Genomic DNA, 13,182 nt, shown 5'->3' on the forward strand with positions numbered 1-13,182 from the left:
AGGGCAAGCCGGCTAGCGGCACCACAGCCAAAACCAGTGCAGCCACAGCCCAGGCCTCCTCCTGGGGCAGGCCCTCTGGGAGGCAAAAAGCACCAAATGCAGAGCCAGGAGCGCCACGGACGGGGCATCGCCAACGCAAGATGCAGATCGCAGCGCAAGCGCATCCGTGCTTGCAGCCAGGAACCCCCTGGCTGCTGCCCGGAGAAGGAGAGGTGCTAGCACACAGCTAAGCACCGCCAAAGCCAGCCTCATTCCACACTCAGTACAGTGTAAATTAGACTACCTGGAGAAAAGCTGATTTCTATGCTCTGGGAACTTTAGGAGAATAATAGCATCAACAATAATAATATTTTTGTTGCTGCTAGTACAGTCATGCAATTCTCTAAGGAACTTGGAGCCTCAGTTCTTATACCTAATATATTTACTAGCAGCCAATAAGGTTATTGGAAGACAGACAGATTTTTTTTCTGCTTCAAGTTAAAAATACAAAGGAAATTTCAAACATTTAGGAGCTAACGTTATTCAGTGATAATTTTAATCTTTAAAAATATAACACCATCTGTTGCCATCAGATCTATAGTAGGGATCTCAGAAGTGTGTATTTATTTGTTAGCATAATAAGCTGTCAGCAATGCCAGCACACAAGTGCAGATCCTCTGGTAATCTTCTGAGATTCACGGAGAAGATTAAGCCTAAAAAACTCAGCCAATAGGTTATAAGAGAGAAACATAGTATTAAAAAAAACAAAAAAACAAAAACCCCAAAAAACTATACCAGCAATGCCACAAAACCAAACCCTGAAAACCTTCCGACTCTGCAGTAAACCTATACATATTTGCAGGTAATACAGGCAGAAACTCATCCCAGAAATTCCTGAATCCCAACGGCCACCTATTTCTGATCCCCCAGTCCTGTTCCCTGACTTCCAAAGCTCTCAACACCTCTGACCGCTAAATGCCAACACTTCCAATTTTTTTGTGGGCTATGTGAGGGTACGGGCTATGCGAGGGTACGGGCTATGCGAGGGTACGGGCTATGCGAGGACTTAACTTGAAGTATCATCATTTTTCATGTAATGCAGGCTACATAATTATGGTTTATAGTGCAAATAATGTGAAAAATGACATTCGTATGTTAGCAGAATCTCAAAAATTAGCGTGGGCTGGCTGAAAACTGATAGAATAAACAAAAGATCACACATTTTTTATTACAAACTTGTAAGTTTAAGTGTGGTCCAGGTAATATGTAAACCCAAATATAAAGTCCAAGTTATTTTTTGGGATATGTATTATCCATTACGAATCTAACCCAAGTTTTAAAGAGGCTAATGATTCTAAGCAGCCCAGCTAAGACACCCTCGAGGGACTAGATTTTCAGTAGCTTTCAAAAATCAGACCCCTTAGAGTGTCAGATCATTAGTAACTTAAAAATAAAAAAGCCCTGACCTTATTTCAAAAAATGATTCACTACGCCAAAAAGTCATCTGCTCACTCTTTTGAAGCCAAACAAGAAACCTTGGAAGAAAAAAATCTACTTAAATGTACGATGTTAATGATCACATTTCTTACGTTTCTAACATTTAGCTTTATGTGCCTCATATGTTAATACAACAGGGCAGCATTTAATAATATTTTTTCCCCTGTAATGCACTCTGTCCTACTGGTATTTCTTGATTGAAAGACTGCAAGTAAATCTGGCTTTGTCTTATAAAATTAAGGTCTACTAGATGTAAAAATCCAATTAGTACTTACAAAAATTAAGGTGTAACATTTCCTCAATCTCATTTACACCAATGTAGACTTTTTTTCCTTTCTGTCAAGGGCAAAGGACCCAGCTGAACAGTGTTTTTTTTCCCCATCTCATTTATGTATTGATTGTAATAAGGCCAGACAGGTAGGCCTATAAAAGTTCTGATTCTGTCAGCAGCCAAAGTTGCCAGGACTGTGAACATCGTCACTTATAGATTGATAAATGGACTACATGGACTAATTGTATTTTAGTGTCTCTGGACAGATGGCAAATCTTACAGCCATATGGTAATTATTTCCACTGCACTGAAAGTATATTAACACTTACCAAAATGTTTAAAGCACTGAGATGATCTAAAATAATTTTCCTGTGAACTCAGACAAAAACGACAAGCTTGGCCACGCCGGCGCTCTGGAGCTAAACTCCCTTTCCCATGATTCCCGGCCAGTGCAGGCTCAAGGGCCCCAGGGTGTCACGCTGCTATCGATCAAAGCGGCTGCGTGTGCTGGGTCCTCAGCTGGAGCACCACAGTGTTGTCATAGCCAGAGGACAACATGCCTCATTTTAGCTATTCTGTGTTGCCCTTATTTAGTTGCCACTATTTGCTGCTTGATGCTCCGGTTGCCCTGTGAGTTGGCAACACTGACACATTTATTTTCTTTTCCTGATTTCCCCTCCTCCCCAAATCCTTCTCCAGTCTTTGGTTTAAAAACCATTGAAATAATCATTCTTTTATTTTTAAAGGAAGCCACATACCAAGCCCTGACTCACGCAAAAGCGGCAGAGGACTGCCCAAACCAGGAGCAGTAGGGACACCTCTGGAGCAGGGCTGCCCCCAGCACGCGTTGAGCTGGCCCTGCTTCTGTCCCCAAAAGAGTGATCAGCCACATGGGGACAGAGCTGTGCCCAAGCAACCCTGGAAGGTATAATGTGTAAGTAAAGTAAATGCAAACAAAGCATTCAATGGATAATACGTCAGGCTGACACGCAACCCAGGTGACACAAGCTGCTTGTGGCTTTGTTCTTTATCGATACTTTCACTGCGGAGCTTTGAACCTTTTATGAGATTTATGCAGCTGTGAATTCACCCTTCAAAAACAACAGAAGAGTACATGCAGGAGACCTGATTCCCCTCTGAGTTACTGCTTACTTGTACCAAACGAATGTGAGCAAAATCAGCTCAATAAATTCAAACCACACTTTTTATGCTAGAACAATAAGCCATATTACACAATTCATGTGACTTTCAGTTTATTTCAGAAAAAAATTCCAAACTTCTGTGTTTTAAAATAGTATTTAAGTGCTTGTCTTGTATCATACTGCGATTTGTTTTGAGTGCGCTCTCGTAGCATGAGATTCCTGCTAGTGAAGGCAGATGTCTGCCTCTCTGGGAGAGAAGTTTATGCATCGGTTTCCCCTATTCGCTGTAAGTAAATTATAGTAAGCCAAGAGCTAGAATCTGCACTCCTCATAGTCCCTGTGATCTAAAATTAGAGCCTGGTGTTAGTATGCAGAATGGATAAACTACTCACTCAGCTATGGAGGATAAGGTGCCAAGTGGTGAGAAATTCTTACTATGCTTTTTGCAAGTTCACACTTTAGCACCCTAAGAATCAAATCGACTTGACTTGTAAGGTCTCTGTTACAGATCTCTCTAAACAGAGCTCTCTTAGGTAGCTTTACTACCTTTGAAAGGCAGCAAAAAAAATGCATTGCATTGCCTGCTTCTTGCTCCGCAGCTCCCAGTAGACAACCCGGATGCAGTAGCGTGTGTCTGTGCCCCTGCCGGCCCCCATGGCTGTCGCTGTGGGGCAGGAAGGGGCCAAAAGGAGATGGAAAAAGAGAAAAGAAAGGGAAAGCAAGAAACTTCAATCCAAGGCGCCAAGCCACCAAGTTTGGACCATTCCTATTTCATAGAAATCAGTTATTCTTTCGAGGGAGAACAGGCAACACAGAACCATCCCAAATTGCTCCCAGCAGTCATGTGTCTATTTTCTCTTCTGGCAAATAATTTAGAGGCCATTTAGTAAAGGAGTTGATGAGCATAATCTCTTTCCAGTACAGCTCTGTCATTTATGCTGATTTAATAGTTATTGGAAAACGCTGCAAATCATTGCAATGTTACTTTTATATTTCATGGTCTTGAGAAGCCTTCTAAGTCACACAATATTGCTCTACCGCCTAGAGACAACAATTCAGTTCAAAAGGCTGGAATGAAAGATGAAACAGGGAGTGCAAAGTGGATTAGATATTTTGATTCAGCTCCTAACTCTAATCCTCTAATTTGATGTTCAAAATATAAAACCTTTGGCAATTTCTCCCCTGCAGAATTTGAAATGTTACTTTCTAAATCAGTGGGGAAAAGTTCTTGCCAATAGATCTAAACAATATGTATGCAGGATTACTGCTCCGAGGCAGAAAAATCCAAAGCAGACCTTCTCTGTAGAGGAAAAAGGAGGAAACCACAGCTGCAGGAAAGGTGTTTGCAACAAGCTTCGTGAAGGAGCTCAGCCCAGCTCTGGGCCAGGCAAAGGAGGAAGTTCTTCCCACTGCCCCAAGAAAACCTGAGCCTTTGCAGAGCAATCTGGAGAGGCCAGACAGGGTGACAGAGGTTGTTGCGAGCATCAAACTGAATATGACTAAGGAAGGCCTTGAAACCTAATATATCTGCCGCATTATGCAATTTTGAAGGTCTCAGAAACCAGTTGCTCAGAAGCATCTGTGTCTAGGGAATGTCATTGAGGATCACAACATGAAGGAGCTTGTGCAAAAAACTTTAAAGACATTATTTGTCCTTCAGATCTCTCAAAAGACAAAGTGGAATTTCACATTATGCACAAAAACCCATTCGTCTGCTCCAAAACACAGAGGAAACGGAAAGAAGCACAGGGGGGAAAGGAAAAAATAAAAATAAAAAAATCACTGAGAAAGCATGGATTCATGCACACTTCTAGATCTGACTGGGAGGCAGCAAACAGCCTCCCCATCTATCCTCAAACAATTTTCCCAAACCAACAGCTCACTTTCTGGAACATGAAATCTGACCCTTGTTCCACAGCTATTGTGTTTATTTGTAACTGAGATAAGAGATTCAAGCTTTGAATTGGATTTCCTTGAATTTAGGTGGGTGTTGTACAGTGTCAAATCCCAGTTCTCAGTCAAGCCAGTTTCTGTTCGTCTAGAAAAAAGATCATAAACCAAATTAGACTCTTCTTTATGTACCAGCATTTTTAGAAGATCCCTTAAAATACAAGTTTACAAAGACCACCTTTATAAACAACAGGCAACAGAAAACAAGCTATCTCCTGTAATGGACCACATATAAATGACAGACACACAAAACCAAATAATTGTGAAAGCAGAGAGCTGTCATTGAGATATATGCTGTAAAGTTTTAAGCAACTAAATCCTGTATTGATTCACAGAAGAATAAATTTCTTCCTCTTTCAGCTGGAGGAGAGGAGATTACTATGACAAGCATTAGATTATACGTGTACATAAATAGTGTCCAAAGATGCTCTCATCTCCTCCCGGTATACCCAAGGGCAACAGCTATCCTCCCCCGCAAACACCCAGGGTCCCTGTGTCTGTGCGGCAACGTCCCGGCTGGCCGGGGAGTATTTCTGCTTCCCTGTTCCCAGCAGTTCGGACTGTGCAGAGGTGGAAGAGGTAGGGATGGCAGTATGCCACACCGCTTCCCTCCTCCCCAGAGGGGCCACGCACAGATAAATCCCAGTAAGAAACGGGGTGATGTCAAGGCAGAGACAGGGGTACAAATAAGGCACAAAAATGTAAACTCCAGAGGCATAAATGCAAGGCTCCTACGCTGCAGCCATCCTTGCATTTCTCTCTGTGAGCCACCTACTAGAATAGGGCCCCGACCTCATCTTTAGGCTTTACCATCATGGAAAGAAATAATTATAAGGTGTCAGATTTTCCCTGTGTTTCCCTCCACGCCTGGCAAAGAGCTTGAAGCCCCACAGCAGGCACCAGCCCCGGGCCCGGGGAAGGGCTCGGGCACTGACACTGTGCTCGGCCCCTCTCCAAGCATTTCTTCCCCTTCTCCAAACGCTCCCACTGACAGTTTTCAATATCACAAAACAGATCACATGTTCTCACTTAAACAACTGCAGGGAGACATTTTAGATGTGTGCGACACATTTATAGTGAGACGCCTGAACACAAAAGCACAATAAAACAGGGGAATGAAACAAAGGCAACCCCAAGGTGTTGCTGTTACAGACTACAGAGCAACCCTCCAAAAGCAAAGAGCTTGAGTCAGTCACTGCAACGTAATTAATGTGAAGGAGAGACCGCGTGCATCTTGCTGGAGAACTGTTTTCCAAAGCAAAAGCCAGCTCTAGCTACACCACCTGTCCTTCTTCCAAGGATGAAGCAATCAATAATGAACACTGAACGTAAGACACTCACGGCTCCACATAATAAAATGAATGTTTCCTTTCAGAGCCCATGCAAGCTTCAAGTTTACCTATATCGCTTTTTTCAAGAGTGCAGTGCTCCATATCTGATGAGCATCTACTGCAAAGTGTTAAGCAGAGACAAACAACAAGTATTTACACAGTGAGTGCTTGCACACACCGTTTCACAGTCCACAAGGAAGGATCCTCAGCACAACTAGAAGTTGCTTTAGGAAAATATATTGTACAAGAGGGCTTTATATTTTTAAATATATTCCAAAGAGACCTTTGCTGTCTTGTGGCACTGATACTAAGCCTTGCCTGCTACGGATGCAATTGCAGGGCTTCTATTATTATAATGCAAATGATGACAGAAAACAACACCTAGCAGCTCCAGAGAGCTTCTCCAGGCCCCTCAATGTGTAGGCAGGAGGGTGCAACTTCTACAGAAAATTTCTTTTTGAATTGCAGCAGCATTTGAATCTCTAAATCCTGTAGGCTGCAGTGAAAATTCCAGACAGAAATAAACAGTTTATCACTTCAGAAATGCTTACAATCTTGCATTTTGATAAGCCACGTCAAACAAATAAAATCAGACTAGTGTCTGGGGGAGGCAGCAAAGGAGGCCGAGTTACCACTGAAGTGAACATGCTTTGCACAGCAAGCAGCAGTCACTTCTGCTCACACCTTCACTGCCAGACCCTCTTTCTCCTCTGTGTCAAATCTGCTCTCTCTTCTCCATGATACAGCCACAGTTGTTTTGCAGCTAAAGCTCCTAGTCTTGCCAGCCTTCAACATGAAACCCACAAATCCAAAAACACCTACACAGCAGAGCCTACTGCTCCCATATGAGTCATTAAGCAGGCTGTCCCGCTTAGTGATGTCATCCAGCAATATCAAAATTTTTTTTTTAAAACAAATCCTGAAATGCCTAGAGCATCCATTATTTAAAATATTATCTTCATTTTAATCCCAACCCCAGTGGCAAAATTACCATTATGAAGCATTTCCAAGTGATGCAAGAGGGCCCAGCAGCCTTGCGACGTCAGTGACAAGCAAGCAGGCAGCGACTCGTGTCATACGTGAGCTCAGCACGGAGCAGCCAAGCCAGCAGCGCCGGGCAGCTCTCTCTCATAAGCAGGCAGAGAGCAGCTAGTATGTGTCATCAAAAATATAATCAAGACCAACTGCATCATCCAAGCTGATGCTGTGCATGTTGCATGAGTTCGCATTACACAATTCCTGCTCCTGCTATCTCCAGCCCGTTCTGGAGGATACGCGCTTACGGTGCCTCAGTAACCTCCCTGGACGCTAATGGCCCGTTCCCTGCCTAATTGCTCTTGCCCTTAAGAGCGCTTCTTTAATGCTCAAGCTTAAATGTTTCCTGTCTTACTTTGAAGGCAGTGCCCTTGTCTTGGCACTTTCTGAGATTTAATAACAGGATTGCCAGCTATTTACAGTGTACAGCTGAATTACTGGAGAAACACAGTTGAAATATGTTCCCCTCAGCACATTTACATCCCAAAGAGCCACCACAAAACCACAGGATAAATAAGTCACACACTGTATTTGTGGTGCCCAGAGTGCACAAACATGACTAATAGTATTCAAGGTGAAAGCAGGCAGAGCTTTGTGCAGCAGCCTTTGGGACTGAAGACCTTCCCACTCAGCACACTCCCTATCAAAAAGTCAACAGGAAAACCAGCAGCTGATTCAAAATGCCTGCACTTTCTTAAATATATTTTCATGCATGAAGCTATTTATTGTAGGTACTGCATGAATACAGCCAAACGAATGAACAAAAAGCAATGCAGAAAATCTAGATACAAAACCAGACCGATGCCCTCTACTCTGGGGTTCCCAGAAAACTCCCTGCTCCTCTCTGCCCGCTTTAGCCATACTGGGAATATGCTCAAACAGTTCAAGACATTTTGTCAGAGCTTGAACCTGTTAAAATTATTTTCAGTTAAAAGAAACAAAACATCAAATAATTCTTTTTAACATTTCAGCTGATGCTTTTGTTATCAGGAGACCTACTCACCATTTTATTTGCAAGTGGAGGAAGGGGCTTGAGGGACATTCCAACTTTGGGGAGAATATTTTATTCATAAGCTTTTTTCAAGTGATAATCAAATTAAAGTGGTAATTAATTAGGCTGGTAGCTAAAAGATACCTGACCAGGAAGACTCTCTTAGAATTAACTTCTCTTTTTCATCACTGTTTTCCTACAGCATTGTCTATGTGAGCAAATTCTGGTGAAATTTTCACCAGAGCACTCAAACTAGCTGTGGTACTGAATGATTTTTCCTGTTGCACTTATCCCACCTCCTGTCTCTAATGGCAATCACTCATTCATCATTTCTTTCTGCCACTCTTTATTTGCTTGTCTCATCATTGTTTCCCCCCAACCCTGTATTTTCCTTGCAGCTTATTCACACTGGGGATTTTTGACCCAATTCAGTTACATGCATCTATCTGCAATGCTATGATCGTGCGAGAGGCAGTAAGGGCAATAACGGCACTTCATGGCAAGCTCAGGTGAAACAACATTAAAGGTTTGATCCCTCACCATGATGCAACCACACCAAAATCTGGAGCATAAATAAATCCTCATAACAGTTTATCTATTTTTTTCTCCTTTCAAAGTTCCCTCTCTCTAACCTTTTTAAGTTTGTTTTAACATATGAAAGGAACTATGTATATGTATAACATAGGTTTTATACATACTGCTGAGGTCAACTGAGTTTTTCCCATCCATTTCAATGGACCCAGCCTATTGCTCCAGAAATTAAAATTCTGTACACTTGACTTCTCCACTGGATATTGCACAGCCACTTACACCTGTGCACGGAGACACCGAACTCTCCAAGTCAGCAACCATTTAGACCCACTCTGCAAAAATGGGAATAGCTACATAAGAAACCAAGGATAAAGAACCAAGGCTGTAAAGAACTAAGTATATCCAGCCAACTGCCTTAAAAAAATGATGGGGTTAACAGCCTCAGTGCCTATTCAGATCGTCACCTTCGGACACCAGCACCATCACCAGTGGGATGATGCCTGGTGCAACCGGGCCTCTGAGCTCTGCCAGGAGCCAAACCAAAGCTGCCAACATTGCAGCCTCCAAAAAGGGTCCTGACCTCGCAGTACCCCCCTGGCTGCATCCAGCTGCACGCTTGCCACAGCCCTGCGCTGGGCGCTGCGTGCTCGGCAGCAAAGACGGGTGCCCTTCCTTTGGGCGTGCTGCACCGCGGCTTTCTGTTGGTCTGGAGCAGTGCGAGGACGGAGCTGCAAGCTGCCCACCGGCCCCCTGCCCTCTCCATGGCGGACAGATGGCTCGGATGGACTTCGGAGGAAGCCAGCACGAGGTTCCCATCGATTTCCACAGGAGCTGGATGACAGCCAAGGTGAATTTCCTCTGCAACACGCTGTTCCCTGCTATGGGGCTTCTTAAGCAAAGCTTATCACCATGGTATCTGAAATGCTGCTGGTACAGGAAAGGCCAATTTGAACACCGTCCAAAATTAAGGGCTTCCTATAACACTAACTTTTTTGCATCTCTTGCCTCCTTCACTTTTTTCTTTCCTCTGCCCTCCCATTTGTTTCCCTTTTACTCCCCAGAGAGCTAAAGCGGTACATTGGCCGATGGACATTGCTATTGCTAACAGCAAAAGGGAAAAGTGCAAAGTAGGCTTTCCCCATGTTCTTAAATGTCACTGTGTAATAAAAAATAGATCACTACTCTCGGAAATACAGGCCCCCAATCATACCTTCTCATGAAAACACTAGAGAGGCAGAATTTAAAAAGAAAAAAAAAATTTTAATCGTGAGTCCCATCTCCTCAAGATGCGGTTGCCTCTTTGCTTGATGCAGGCTTGGAAACTCTGCTTCTCCCACCTTCTGGGAGGATGGTGCAGGCCCGCAGCCCTCCCGGATGAGGCAGAGGTGCCTGCGTGGGCACCCCCAGTGCTCCGTCCCCGCAGACCCTGGACGGGGCGTCCTGGGCTCCTGGGGGCAGCTGAGCATCCCCTGCCTGGGCCTGCGGCAAATTTACCACAGCAGCCCCCATCGACACGGTGCAGACTCCTATCAACCAAAAGCAACACGTGCTACCAGCTAGTTCATCATTAACTTATATGGCGCACACATACACATACGTAAACACACATATGACTTTCAGGTTGGTATATGGCCTTCTCCAATACTTTCTAATGTTTGGGTGGTTGATCTTCATTTTGATATGATTTATAAAAATGGATTTCAAACTCAATTTTATTGCTAGAGGGTATTTAAATTAGTTGAATTTTAATCCAGCAGATAATACATACATAACACCTTCAGCAGCAGCGAAGTGATTTACACATCTAATCCAGACTGGATACTTGTCACATGCCTAGTAACAAGAAATATTTTGTTACAGATATGGAAATGCAAAGATACTAAAGAAATAAAAGTAGTACAAGAATGTAAGCATACAGGAAGAGGAATAAGAAGGTTGCCATTACCTCCTTAAATCATTCTAATAACTAAAATTGAAGCATCTTTATAACTGGAAAGTTAGCTTATATTGTTTAAATTGAGGTCAAATTGAATCAGATCATCGTTATTAGATTATCAGGTACAGCTCACTAAAATCCGAGCAGTCGACGAGCTAGTCATTTTCTGGGTTTTGTTAGCTCTGCAGCAGCATGAAAAGACAAATCAAGGGATGTTTTCAGACAAAGAAGTCTCCACAACTGGAAATGTGTTACATTGTGTTTTTAAAATAGCTGAAGTTTAAGCCTTAGACTATTGAGGTAACGACAGGTGTGTACAGTAGAGGAAAGTGGTGATTTAGAAAAAGATTTTTTTCCCTCCTTTAAAGTAAACATTTCTATAGCGAGATGCCAAACAATAGCTAGCCCCGAAGACAGCGGTTCTCAGCCAGCAGGAACCTTTGCGTGGCCTTTAATGGTCACTGAAGCACACTTTTTTTTTGCCTGGACACTTTTTTTTTTTTACATTGTTTTCACATCTACTGAATTACAGGCATTATTTTTTTCAAACATATAAATGACTTTTGTAAAGCTTGACAATACCTCGCTGTCCAGTAAACTGAACTGAAACAACAGTTTAAATAGCTCACAGCTAATGAGCAATTTAAATAGTTTTGTCAAGGTCAAGCAGCTATATCAGGTTTCATAGTACCATTCGTCAGTGCCAAATCCATAGGCAGCATTTAAATGAATCATTAGTAATGGTCACACCCAGAATAAATAAATAAATAAATAAATAAATAAATAAATAAATAAAAACTATTTAAAACTCTAACAGTCAAGTTATTCTCATGATTTCTGCGAGTGTGTCCCATAGCTGATACCAAAACCTGCCCAGGAAGCAAACCTGGGATTCTTGGGACAAAATCTGTGCTTCCAGCTACACGAAGATTGAGTCCTATCATAAAATGCTTTACCAAAAGGCAAATGAGTACTAAGGTGCCCATTTCACAGACGGGAAGCGCGCACGCGCGTGCATGTGTGTGTGTGTTTTTTTAACTCATCTCACATGTTCCAAGCTCCTGCTGCACTAACGCTCTTACAAATGTACTTTGAAGTTCTTTATATCTGAAAGGCGAAAGGCAGTATAACGACACAAGACACCTGCAAAATGCACATCCAGAAAGCACACCATCTGTCCACCATACAAAGCATACAGGTGTGTACAATGCACACTGAAACCCCAGGACAGAATGATGGGAGCTTGAGTTTCCTCTCATGAACACTGCTTTAAGTCTGAAATAACTTAACTGAAGTTAAAAAAGTAAAGTCGGGGTATTGAGCCATGCAGGTCGCAATATCCTCTGCCTGCGCGATCTCCATAAGCAGCACAGGCAGGAGCTGTGCGATGCACAGGTGCAGGCAGAGCACTCCAAAGGCTTGCAGCCCTCTGCAGCCAGGCAGGACAGGTCCTCACGCAGTGTCTGACTGCTCTGAGTTGACAGCTCTGAGCTACGACAGACTGCCAAGCGGGGGGACACCATGATCTTCCACCCCGTCCTGCCCAAGGTCCAGCTGAACTTTTCAGCTATGCTGTTCTGCCAGTACAGAAACAGTTAAAAATGACGGCAGCGAAAATATTTGCATTTAGAGACACCCAAGTAAGACGATTGGGGCAAGTTTCCCTTGCATGGGTTTTCCTGTCCATCTACAGACCCAGTGAGGCAATTCTACCTCAGTCAGATTTTGATGCTTCTTTTTACAATTCCAAGGACAGTTTCTGTCTTAATTTTTTAAATGCAGGCTTACATAATTATAGAACAGATGAGCCCCTGGTAATTATGAAATGAAACACTGGGAGATACTCACTTATATCTTATTTCTCCCCCTACCTCTTTACTTCTATTCAGTACTGCTGGATATCAAATTCAGACACTCCATTGCATTTTAATTCATTATTTATCCTTATAGTCTCAAATTGTGTCACTTTGACAATAACATACACAAATCCACAGTGGGAGCTTGCACAGTTAGATGTGGCATGAGTAAGCTCAGAAATTAGAGAATGATTCTTTGCCACAGTGGGGTGAGGAGAGGCAAAGAACAGAAAAGGTGTAAGATAACATAACAGGATAAAAATAAAGCAAATTAAATGTGTGGGTTTGGAATCCCCCAAGACATCGCCTTCCATTCCGGTCGAGAGGATCTCAAATTTATATATAGTTCAAGCTGAAAGCGCAGTATTACAGTTGCTTTCCCAATATTCACAAATGGCTCTAATGCCAGCATTGGGGTTTTGTCCTTTTGCTAAAGTTAGAGGATACAGAAAACGCGCAACTGATGTTCAGCAGGACCAGAACGAGTTCTCCGACAGGCTGTCACCTGTGAGCAAAGCCCCCTTACATGTGGAAATTAAAAAAAAAAGGGGGGGGGATGTTTACACGCACCCGCGCCCAGGTGAGCTCGCGGCGCGCTTCGCAGAGCCGCGCCCGGACCTCCCGCCGCGCTCAGCCCCGCGCGGCCCCGCGGCCCGGCCCGGT

General features: G+C 43.2%; 1 protein-coding gene across 25 annotated transcripts in view; it reads right to left on the minus strand.

Moving 5' to 3' along the window:
- Positions 1-13,182, minus strand: part of HOMER2 (homer scaffold protein 2) — a 101,886-nt gene that overhangs the window by 47,447 nt on the left and 41,257 nt on the right. Inside the window, exon 3 of one of the 25 annotated variants that reach the window (XR_003252614.1) lies at positions 10,496-10,560. The exons of the other annotated variants lie outside the window; for them this stretch is intronic. The gene's annotated coding sequence lies outside the window, so the exon portion shown is untranslated. Of the gene's footprint in view, positions 1-10,495; positions 10,561-13,182 lie in introns of those variants that run through there. 25 annotated transcript variants of the gene reach the window in all.

This window comes from Apteryx rowi, unplaced genomic scaffold (assembly GCF_003343035.1).
Source record: "Apteryx rowi isolate R43461 unplaced genomic scaffold, aptRow1 scaffold_17, whole genome shotgun sequence".
Classification (NCBI taxonomy): domain Eukaryota; kingdom Metazoa; phylum Chordata; class Aves; order Apterygiformes; family Apterygidae; genus Apteryx; species Apteryx rowi.